Source organism: Lepisosteus platostomus, chromosome 8 (assembly GCF_059453375.1).
Source record: "Lepisosteus platostomus isolate fLepPlt1 chromosome 8, fLepPlt1.hap1, whole genome shotgun sequence".
Classification (NCBI taxonomy): Eukaryota; Metazoa; Chordata; class Actinopteri; order Semionotiformes; family Lepisosteidae; genus Lepisosteus; species Lepisosteus platostomus.
This window is the reverse complement of record NC_142618.1, coordinates 23,754,076-23,767,218: the sequence shown is the minus strand read 5'-3', so window position 1 is coordinate 23,767,218 and position 13,143 is coordinate 23,754,076.

The following is a 13,143-nucleotide window of genomic DNA, read 5'->3' as shown; positions in this document are numbered from 1 at the left end:
CAGTATTCCATTTCTCCCTAAACATTTTAAGCATCGAAGTCTTTAACTAAAGAGATACCGGAGTCAACAAGCATACTTTTAGAATTTGATTATTAGGGAATATAATATGGAATCGCGTATCTAAAGAATTTAATGACGATATGATTATATTCGTGTACTGCGACAGGGCTGTGTAGGGCTGTTTCGCCTCCCTGTTCATGCGAGTTGTCTTGTAGCCTACTGGTCTACGTGCCTGACTAACAACGCACAGGTTGTGTGTTCAAATCCAGCTGGTGCTGGACTTTTCTTTTAACAAACATTTCTTCTAAAAAATAGAATAGCGATATTATGGACAATCAATTGACTTTTATATTTCAAAATATCACAACATGATCGATTTTAAGTCATTTTTGATAACAATGAATAGTCACCTTCTTCCCTTCTGACAGCGGTTCCTGCTTCTATTGTGTGTGTGTGTGCAATAGAGTAAATTTTTATAGAGAAATGGAGGCTGGACAGTATGCGTTACAATATAAACATTTATATTGATTTAAATCGTGTTCTGATTTAAATCGCAAACGCGTGTTTAATTATGTGTTTTTTAATCATAATCAGGCTAATGCATTTCTACATTTCTGTATGAACCAGCTTAGAGTTTCATACAGAAAGACAGCTTGTGTTTAAATTGAGTGTAAGGTAATTTATGCTTCTAAAGTCATGGTCAGCATTTATTATTGTACTGTGCTGTAAACTTGTTCTGTGCCCAGTCACATTATTTTATAGCGTTTTTATTGCGTTATTAAATCCGGTGGCGCTGTGTGTTAGTTTCCTGACTCCCATGTCACATGGTCTGTGATTGAATCCCATGGAACTATGACTTTATTTTTTAACAAACATTTCTTTGAAAAAATGAAACGTTTCCCTTGGTCAGAGATTAAATAAAACCTCACTCGCACCAAACAAATTCATATTTCTAAATATCACAACATGATCGAATTTAAGTCTTTTTAATAACAATGAATAGTCACCTATGCGTTACAAAATATACATTTATATTGATTTGAATCGCGTTTTGATTTAAATCGTAAACGCGTGTTTAAATATATGTGTTTAAAGGCGATATACTGTATAAAAGCGCTGATTCTTATGGAGTGTGTTCCTCCGGGGATTCAAAAAATATATTTTAAATAAGCTGATAAAGCTTAGACTAACTGTATTCTAGACTGTATTACAACAGAACATTGGACAATGCAACGTAAATTGCAAAAATGCACTTGGAATCTGTCCAAGCCCTCCTACAAAAATCAGCAAACCAGGAAAACAAAGAACAGGACAGGTGAGATGTGTATCCAGAAAGCGAGTGATCAGAAAAAGGAAATGGTGTCTTTACCTGGCATTAGCTCATCGGTATGGTGTAGGTTTACCCTTACTTCGTGCGACTGGAAAATAATTTGTGATCGGATCAACGAAATGCTTCGTAGAAGGAGGCGCTCTTTTCCTCTAGTCTAACAGTCTGTCCACAAACAAAACATTCCTGTTAGACAAGAGGAATTGAAAAAAAAACAATTTTGTCAATGGAAACCGGTGTGTGTGTCTCTCTCTGCTGGATGTCCCTCTCACTCTCTGCTGAATGAATAAGAGCATTTTATTAAAAACGCGTTTGCGTTTGTCTGGTATTTACTTTGGTCCCTTTTAACTGTTTTTCGATCTACTGTATTGCTTTGAGATGCCACTTTTAAAGGTGATATGTAAAATAAAGTTTTTTATTATTGTTATAGAGAAACATGATCAGATTTTCCCTGGTTCAGAAAAAAAGATCTAAAGTGCTACACATAACTTTCTTAATTCGATGTATTTAAAGCAGTGAGTGAACTACTGTGGGTGTAACATAACATTCAGAAATACAATCGAGAATAGTTTGGTGGTGTTTGTTTAGATGAAACGTTCCTAAAACGTATAAAGTAACAAAATTAAAGACGATTAAAATCTGTAATCTTTCCCACAAGTCATCGGAAAGTTTCTGCTTTGTGTAAGGATGGTATCAAAAGCAATCTTAAGTGGTGAGAAAGCTGTGCTCAATGTATTTAAGGGACTTAAAAGTAAAAGGAGATGCTTCATATTGCTTGACTGATTTTAAAAACTAAGTTATAAATACAGACGCTCCCTCGGTGCCGCGGCGGGTGTAAATATCAAAATATACATACCCAACACTGCTTGTACCCATCTGTCATGCAAATAAAACACCTTGAATTGAATTGAATTGAGGGAGAGAGGGGGGGAGGGGGAGAGACATAGCCAGGACTCAAGGCAAATAAGATACTTATGTGTACACAGGCATTCACAACAGCAACATATGAAACGTTTGCACGTATAGTTAAGTTATTACTTGGTTTTCAAAGTGCAATGAAATACAATATTGTTGTTGTTGCTGTTCTGGTTGTTTTTATCCTGTAAAGCGTTTTGAGAAGCCACCTTTAAAGGCGATATATACTGTAAAAGCACTGATTCTTATGGAATGTGTTCCGCGGGGGATTCAAATTTTTTTTTATTTTTTTTTAAATCGCGTATCTAAGGAAATCTCAGTTTAACTTTGTTCATGAACAAACAGTGGCATGTTACATTATTATTAGTTTTTTTTGTTAACAAGGCTCACCAGCTAATGTGAATCGAAACCTATCTTTCTAGCTTTTAAAATTGTGCGATGTGTAAACCACAATTCATCTAGAGAAAAAAAGACCTGACTGACAACATTTAAGATGTGGCTGTCAATGTTGGATTAAAAAAAACACATTGCCCGACGTTTGTTGCATTGCTTGAAAAATAACTTTATTTCGAGAGACTGGATAAGTAATTCAAGTGTTTTTTTTAACTTCCTGAAAAACAACTAATAATTTAACTATATGTGCAAACGTTTTATGATATGTCGCTGTTGTGAATGTCTGTGGACACGTGCTGGCTGGACAGGAGGCTCCACTGCACACAGAGAGGGGCGGGAGGAGGGGACAAGCCGATACGTACTCTTAGAGTTTGATTAATAGGGAATATAATACAAAAATATAGTACTAAAAATAAGATGCACTCTACAGACATTCACAACGGCAACTGTCAGAAGATAGGACACAGAGGCTCAGGCACCCGCTGAATGGAAAAGGGGCACTTTAATGTTCTGTATGGCTAATACTAAAGCCAATATTGGCTCAATACCCTCAATGGGCTTTGACGTGCTAATGCGTTGGTTTAACAGTCCGGGTGTGGCAGGCTTCCAATGTCAACTCGACTCGATTGGAAGACAATGAACGTATTTTAGCCCTAAATGAATTAATAGCAAACATGGTTTACATAAAATACATTTTTCCAAGAAAGTGTATAATAATACGATCTATAGTTGAAATCTGAGCCTAAATATAAAGGAAAAGCATTTTCAGAGAGCAATCACGCTGTGTTTATGTAGAAAAAGCGATTAGGTTTATGAGCAATCTAATTACCTATTCGCTTAAAACGCTATATAAAATAAAGTTTATTTAGAGATGAATGATCAGTGTCGCAGTTTAAATAATTTTTGTAGGAGGGCTTGAACAGATTCCAAGTGCATTTTTGCAATTTACGTTGCATTGTCCAATGTTCTGTTGTAATACAGTCTAGAATACAGTTAGTCTAAGCTTTATCAGCTTATTTAAAATAAATTTTTGGAATCCCCGGCGGAACACACTCCATAAGAATCAGCGCTTTTATACAGTATATCGCCTTTAAACACATATATTTAAACACGCGTTTACGATTTAAATCAAAACGCGATTCAAATCAATATAAATGTATATTTTGTAACGCATAGGTGACTATTCATTGTTATTAAAAAGACTTAAATTCGATCATGTTGTGATATTTAGAAATATGAATTTGTTTGGTGCGAGTGAGGTTTTATTTAATCTCTGACCAAGGGAAACGTTTCATTTTTTCAAAGAAATGTTTGTTAAAAAATAAAGTCATAGTTCCATGGGATTCAATCACAGACCATGTGACATGGGAGTCAGGAAACTAACACACAGCGCCACCGGATTTAATAACGCAATAAAAACGCTATAAAATAATGTGACTAGGCACAGAACAAGTTTACAGCACAGTACAATAATAAATGCTGACCATGACTTTAGAAGCATAAATTACCTTACACTCAATTTAAACACAAGCTGTCTTTCTGTATGAAACTCTAAGCTGGTTCATACAGAAATGTAGAAATGCATTAGCCTGATTATGATTAAAAAACACATAATTAAACACGCGTTTGCGATTTAAATCAGAACACGATTTAAATCAATATAAATGTTTATATTGTAACGCATACTGTCCAGCCTCCATTTCTCTATAAAAATTTACTCTATTGCACACACACACACAATAGAAGCAGGAACCGCTGTCAGAAGGGAAGAAGGTGACTATTCATTGTTATCAAAAATGACTTAAAATCGATCATGTTGTGATATTTTGAAATATAAAAGTCAATTGATTGTCCATAATATCGCTATTCTATTTTTTAGAAGAAATGTTTGTTAAAAGAAAAGTCCAGCACCAGCTGGATTTGAACACACAACCTGTGCGTTGTTAGTCAGGCACGTAGACCAGTAGGCTACAAGACAACTTGCATAAACAGGGAGGCGAAACAGCCCTACACAGCCCTGTCGCAGTACACGAATATAATCATATCGTCATTAAATTCTTTTGATACGCGATTCCATATTATATTAGCAGAAAAGCTTAAAACTACCATTTTTTCACACGCTATTTCACATGCTAGTTAAATACTTCGGTGCTTAAAATCGTTAGGGAGAAATGGAATACCGGTGTGTATTTTTCCTTTAAAATACCGATTCCTGGAATCTGACTGGCTTCTGACACCCTTCTGAAGTGGTTCCATAAAATCTGGTATACGGAAAAGAAAGCGTTGATACATACAAGTATCTTTTAATACACTCTTTGCTGTGCTCTTGAGGATCCTTGTGATATTTTGAGCTCTAGTTGAATGATAAGTGTCGCATTTTAAATCATTTTCGTAGTTAGAAATTATGAAACGCCCTGTTAAAAGCAAGGAAGTTTTTATGCCCGTTGAAGTAAAACAAAATGCCTGACAAAGTATGGCTTGGACAGATTCCAAGTGCTTGTACAAATGTGCTAAAGAAATTATACTTTGAGTATACAGCTTGTCCAAAGTCATCCATTATTAATACTATTAGTAATATATTTGGTAAAGGCTTTGATGCATAAATATTTCTGATAAAGGTAGGTTGTGTACTTTTGTCCAACTGAGCAATCTTGCTTTCATAAAATATACCAACATTTTAATGACTAATGATTAACATGCTGTAATACACAGTTCAAAATTAAAGGCTCAAATGCTGTACATGAGAGGTTAAGCTCCCCCTGGCGGTTTTTCAAGGTGACGCCGGATAGTTTCCGGCAGAGCGTCAAATGACGCGCGATTAACCACGTGACACTGCGTGACACTGCGTGATACCGCGACACGCCCACCGGGGTATGCCGCGAAATACCTCACCCATTTTGAATGGCTGCATCTGTATATGCACAAAGACGTAATTCATAACCAAATGACCCACCAGAACTACAATAAAGAGCATTAGTGTAATAGTAATATCATCTTCAGGGAAAATAAAGCAATTATTAAATTTAATATGGGTTCAAACATGAAGTGAGCAAGATATTAAACTTCACACGTTTAATACTAAACTCTGACTATAATTTGTTAAAACAAAATGTAAATCAGGAAGGAAGTATCAGGAAGTTCTTTATAAAACAATTCAAATAATACCATGCAAATCTAAACACATACTTTTGTTTTTTATGTCATATACTGTACATGTTATTATATAGTTGTTGTTCTTTGAGAGCTAACACCTGCATGTACTGGATAAATCATTAAAGTATATCATGAAAATTTTAATTAAACCTGTTCATGTGTGCTCGTTCAGATAAAACAAAATCAGATTAAAAACAAATTGGTCTGTTACAGCTAAATATTGGTAAACATCAATTACATTTTTTCCAGTTTGTTTTTTATTAATGTAGTGTGCTCTCTGAAGGCACCAGTTCTGTAAGGTTTGGGCATTTACTGGGATAATTATTAATTGTAGCAGTAAATCACAAAATGATTCTTTTGATGGCCTTAGAATCCAACCATGCTGTATAACTCAAACAACGCACACACACAGGTACTAATACACGAGGATACATTTATTAATACATAGAATATGCATATAAACCTAACAGATCTTATCGAGAGGGTTATCAGAATACAAAAGGTATATATTCAGTCAGTTACGAAGAGTTACATATATCAAGAGGACATACGTTCAGTATATCATTCATTTAGACTGTTTCGTACATGAACTTGGTTATAACTTCTACATTAGATACTCAAAACAAGTACATAACTCTTAGGAATTAAATTGATATCAACTGGTTGGGATAACAATTGAATTCTTGAGCAGTAATGCAGTGAAGTTGAATACTCATCCAATCTTTGGGGATTCAGATCTCCTGTGGGCTCTCTGGCTCCGTGCCAGGCTGTGCTGTGCGGCTTGCGACGGTGCGCTGCTGATGCTCACTGACCGGCTAGTTAGTGTTGGCTTTAACTAGCAAAGTTTGTGCACAGGAGAAAAGATTACTGTGGATCCCAGCAGGTCAGGAAGAGGACCAGTTCGTTCCTGATGAAGCGCTAGTTCTGAATAGTGATTCAGCTGTCCACAGTTCCGACCTGTTCACGAGGCCTGCTGCTGATGCTAACCTTGGGTGGATCCTCGGGTTACTCTCTGGCAACCTCCGCTCTAGACTCTTAGAACAACGGAAAGTTCTGGCACTCGGACACACTGGCCGTTCCGTGGTTGTCCGGGCTGAGTCTCAGGATGGTCAGGAGGCGCTCTGCGAGAATGTCCTGCCCTTGGGAGCCTTCTGCTCCTGGGCCGTCCTGCCCTGGAATTCTCCTTTGAGATTCTCCCTTTCAGAAAAGTCAGCCACAGGCTCTCTGTGTTGCCTGTTTTTACCTGGAGGAACTTCAGCTCGTTCATTGGCTGAAAGTTCCATGGGCATCAGAGTCCCACGTGGGTTACTCGGCCCTACCAGTCCCTGATTGGTTGATCAAGGTGAGATATGAGTCACTTACTCCTGACACCTAGGAATGCAGTCCAGATGTCCATCTGGCACTCCCTAGACAGATAGGCGCCAATGGATGACCATTGATCATGATAGCCAGGCTTAGCTAAGTGCATCCCCATTTGGGAGCTGTCCCTTATAAAAAAAAAAAACATCTTTAAATCAGCCTGCATGAATAGCTTCTCTGTGGCTGCACCACAGAGATGAAGAGAGAGATGGGGCCTCATTTGGGAAAGCACAGCAACACTTAATTCTGTCTTATTACCAAGCATTGCCACTACATTAAGGTGATATAAGAAATGGTTAAAACATTAAAGAGTTCTATCAACTTTGAAAACAACAGGAAAGAGATACTGTACTTTTTCTTTTTTTGTACAGAATGTATGTCTATAGTTCACTGGGGATAAAGCTGAGAAAGAGCTGGCAGTTAGATTGCACTGTAATAATTCCATAAGCACAGGTCTGTTTAATTTCAATGACGAGAAACCAAAGAAAAGCTACAGAAAAAAATATTGCAATGAATCCCCTAACCATAAATTAATGAAATCCAGTAAAAAAAGACTGGTGAGATCCATGGTGGTGTGGCAACTGCCTCAGACTGTAGCTCTCCTCAAGTCAGTTCTGGCCTAGAATGCTTTCTTTGTGGAGTTTGTATGTTCTTCCTACTGTATGTCTGCTTGGCTTCTTCCTAGTTTTCAGATTGCCTTCTAAGGACAATTTGGCTGTGTTAAGAGATGTCTCTATACTTTCACCCTGTAGCCTAAAATAGAGGTGTCCCAACTAGGGTGTAGTCTCACCTTATACCCAATATTTTTACTATGCTTTGACCCTATGTTTTTACTGGAATGATTGGGAAAAGAAAAGGGCATATTGTACTGTAAAGACTATAAAACAGAAGCTATTTGACAAATATATCCTGTTCCTGTAATTCAAACTGTAAGACTCATTTGGAAAAGAAAGTTAAAAATTGTTGCCTGTGATGGAATTTTTCTTGAGAAAAATGAGACAAAAGAAAAAAGCAGAAGCCAATTTCCCATGCAATCTGAAACAAAGCTATTTTTTTAAGGCTATATCAATAAATGCAACCAATAACTCAGGTTATTTGCAGTACTTCTTTTGACCAGCATGCACCTGCATTTTGCACTTGCCTAGAATCATTAGTCAGGAGAAAAATATTTGTTTCTTGGTTTCACCCAGCAACAAGCTGGGATAAAGACTTTAAGTAACTGAGAGCTTATATGACATCCATCAACGAAGGTCCTTACAGTGGGAATAAAATGTATTAAAAACCTCTACTGTTTTTTATAGCAACTTAAGTGCAGGGGTCTTGTCAACTTCAGAGAAAATCAGCTGTACTGTGCATTCCAACAGTGACTGTAGATAAGACTATAAAGGAAATGTGTTTATATTAAAGTTTTGGTCATCTTTTGCCTGTGACTAATTGAACAATCATTAATTCAGTGATCAATCATTCCACACATACATTAGCACACCTGCCAGCAATATTTAAAGAATATATGCCAAGAGCCCATTTAACGCACTTCGTTGCTAGGATCTCATTGATCTGAAACTCTTATCCAGCTGATTCTTGGAAAAAGTCATGGCATCAATTTCTACAACAGTGCTTCCATGCTTCCACAACACTCTTGCCTTCGGTTCTCAGTGTTAAAAAATTTAGCTGAGTTTCCATTCATGCATTCTATCTCATGGTTGATTTTGAAGAAATCGATACGGTTAACATTATCAATGCCATTGATGATTTAGAATACTTCAATTGCCTGCCCTTATTGGTTCCATGGTGGCACAGTTGTTAATATTCATCTGCCAATTGGCGAAAGTGAATGATTCTTAACGAGTATGCCAGTAACAGTCCACTGGCTATACCTGTTCCTCTCTGTGTGGTGCCATTTCACTCATTTGTTTTTTTAGATTGAAGCTGCAAAGTCCATTCAAGAATATTGAGGTAGGTTAAATAGAGTTTCTTGCTAAACGAGACGGACACAGAAAAATCAGTTAATTTATTAAAACTACTTGGAGGGAGTTGACAGAAACTACTAATAACTATACTGTACGTTATCTTTTTGTTTATTCTCTATTTAGTTGTGAAAAATAAAAATAACATTACTATGACATCAATTATTATTATAACAATCACAAAACGCTGAGGTAGTCCAGCAAAACATGTATGAGATGAGAGGGTATATAAAATGATGCAACGGACATAGGAGAAGTCAGAAAAGGAAGGAAATGTAGTTAAAAAGAAGGATCTTTAATAGAATTAGAACAGGAATAGTCAGTGAAAAGTGTGATTGGAGATGTTCTATTCAATGACAGCTATTTGTGTTACCACATTATAGCCGGACTTCAACAGATTTTAGAATAACCAAATCTGAGTCTGGGCAGTAAAGGGGTGGCACACCTTCTGGAAGAGAATTTCCCCAAAAAAATCCTCAGTGAGATGATTCTGTAAGGTCCTTCGGTCAGGAACAACCAATATGGAGATAAAGTTGTAGAAAGGCACAGAACAGGAGCAGGGAATAAAAATATTTTTCAAAACAAAAAATATTCTCTTATGCGTGGTAAAGTTGATGATTAAGATTTGAAAGGTACAACTAAGTTTCCATGTCTCTCCAAACTGAGCATCCAGGCAAGAATGAAAATTGGTAAGAATGCCACCTTGTGGCCAATGGTGACTTGGAAAGAGCTACAGAGTTCATTGGCTCCTCAGCCAAGTTGCTCTCCCATATCTCCCAATGAAAATTCTGGAGAGAATTGTGAAGAACACAAAGACTACATTGACCCCATTGATCAACACAATGATTCACATTGTTAAATTTGTTCAATAAGCACCTTGACCGAGCAAAGACATTTGTAAGAACCTTATTTGTTGATGTTTCCTCTGCTTTCAATATAGTACAAACCAATTTTGCTTGCACAGAAAGCCTCAAAGAAACAGTAACTTGATAAGGTTCTAGACTTCTTAACAAACAGGTCTCAGGAGGTCAAAATGGGGAAATGATTATCTAACATTCCCTACGTTTCTATTGGATCACCACAGGACTGTGTCTTGTTCCCCCTGTTGTACTGTACATTTTGTACACTAATGATTGTGACACTGTCTTGGTTAGCTTATTAAAGGACCTAGAAAGTAATTATGGGTCCATTCTAAATGATTTTACTAAATGATGTATGTAATAAGTTTGCTTTGAATTTTGATGTTATGAAAATGTTTCACGTCTGAAAGACTGCTGTATAAATAAGCCCCAAGTAATGATCTGGGTATGCTTAATTCTAAAACAAGACTTAAAATTTTTAAAATATTATTTTCAAGCCTTTAAATAAAGTTTTACTGTTAGTCTTATGTAGGAGATAGGGGTCTTAATTTGCTGTAAAAATCAGAAATTGTAACAATAAGTACTTGACAAAATTTAGGAACAAACTAAACCATAATTTACAGTCTCGCGCACAGATTCTAAATATACAATTTATTGATATAACCAAAAGATGCATAACAAACAGAATATATTTGTGAAATAATCTGCTGTGATACAAATGTTGATCGTTCACTCAGAGATTACAAAGATCAGAGTTAATAACTTCAGATAATGTGTATAATGTGTTACAGTCTAACTCATAGATTCTATCAGTCTCGTATAATTAAGTAACATTTGTATTCTCAGACATAAGTAAATATACTTTTAATATCGAGAAAACAGAGCTGGGCTGGTTTGCTCCATGGCAGCTTCTCTGTGCTGGGAAGGTCCCCCTACAGACAGAAGACAGAAAGAAAGAGCTTTTGCAGTTTTGCACAGCGTTGCCTAGCAGCTTGCATTGGCTCAGGCAGCTTCGCCAAAGTAGCGTCTTACTGACTTTGGTGTATAAAAACACTCTGCACAGTTTGTCTTCTTAGGATCCGCAAGGCAGGCAAAAAGAGAACTTAGTTTGTTCTGGCTATAGGTTTTGTTCAGAATACCCTTCTGGATTCCAACAAAAAGGAAGCGTCCAAACATCTAATTTTGTTAATAGGCGAAATCTTGTGAACACACTGTTTCAGGAAGAATTTCTTGGCCAGAATTCTGTGTCTAAGCCCTGACTCAGACTTCCAGTCATGTGGAACACAAAGCTTATAACAGAACTCAAAATTCTAGAATATTATGTGATGAAAGTAAAAAAGCCTTTTTGCTTTTGGATTTCTTCCCAGTGGACTGGTATTAGTCACATTACATGATAGAAACATAGGCTACCTTCAAACATGGATTTTAATTCATTTTACAAATAAATACTGGAATGGTGTTTTGTGACACAATCACAAATTAAGAAATATTTAATAATGAGCAAATAGTATAACATATAGTTATATTGTTATGATTAATAAAAATGTTATAATGCAGCATTTTCAGACAGGGTATTTTGAAGGTGTAAACAATTTTCTCAACATTCTGTAATGTGAAATTCCTGTTTTCTAAGTTCCCAATCACATATTATAATAGTATGTGCTAACTAATTAATACAATTTGTATTGCTTCTGTTGAACACCAATGGGATATGCTTCCTCATGTGACTTTTCCAGCTTTATCTAGCTTCTTCATTCTCTTGTTTTAAAAGGATGAGGTACAGTACACTATATAATGTGAATGGAATAAAAATGGATAACATGACTTTGACATCTTACATTTGACAAATTACACAGTTATAGTCATGTAAAATATCATCACAAACATGGTAGCATGAACTATGCATTCTGGACCAATGTTGATTACTGGGATCCACTTCCTGTGATCTTTGCCAGGTTATCAAAATGAAAGTGGTATTTATAGTGGTGCTTTTGATTCACAATATTAAAGATTTACTGGAGCAAGGTTTTTCATTACATCTTTGTTAAATACATGAATTATTTATGATATACTGTATATATATACTGTATAGTGTGTTAAATACATTGTTAGTGAAATATTGTACATTAGACTAACACAAAAAAATCAATATTTCTGTAAACAACTGAAATATAGCTACCGTATTAGCAATTTCAAAACACTAACCAGCTTTGAGTCACCCATAATATTTGACCTGCAACAGCAACCCAATTGACAGTATTGTTAGCGCTATTCATATTAACCTTCCACTTGTTTTTCTGCTGTAGGTACCATAGCACTTACACCATGAAAAATGTCAGTAGATATCATGTATGACCTTGTGTCCTTTGTGCTAGCCAAGTTGCTTAAAAACGAGTAAGTGAAGGCACACTATAGAAATAAAATACTGGCTAAAACTGAAACAGAATTATTTCTTTGGAAAGTTGCCTTAAAGTACTGCCTAATATTGGGATTTTGCAACCTGCTGTAGGAGATACATGCACCACAGATTTGGACATTCATGTTAATGTGAGTCTTGTAGTCAGCATCGTTTATGTGAGTCTATTATACAGTATATCCATCTATCAGAAAGCTCCTTATTCCTGCTAAGGGTTCTGGCCAACTGGAGTCTATGTCACTTGCAAAGGGTGAATGGGATTCGAAACCATTGCCGAGCACACACACTCAAGCAACAAGAGATAATTTAAAGACAAATATTTAAAAAAAAACAATGCACTGGGAGAACTTACCAAATTGACATAGAGTAACATAGTGGCAAGACATATTGTTGCACTGAGAAATTAGCGAGTATTAAAGATCTCTAACAATCTTTATGTTACCTTGACCAGACAATAATCATAGCCCTAAGACCTCTTTTTAAAGCACTGGGAATGCAACTGAAATAGGCTTCTCTAATAAGGCGAGTCCTAGTCCTACTGTGTCTGTGTCCTATAACACAGACTAGGACATTATAAACTGGGTCCGTTCTCAACTTATTTTACCTAATGAGTGGTCCAACATTGCTCCTCTCAGTCTAGTGCACATAAAATAAACCATATTTATTAAGATCCTGGGTAAGGAGTCACAGTTAATCAGCCCAAAGGATGACTGACCAATGAGGAACTCACAGGTGAAATAAATAGTCTACACC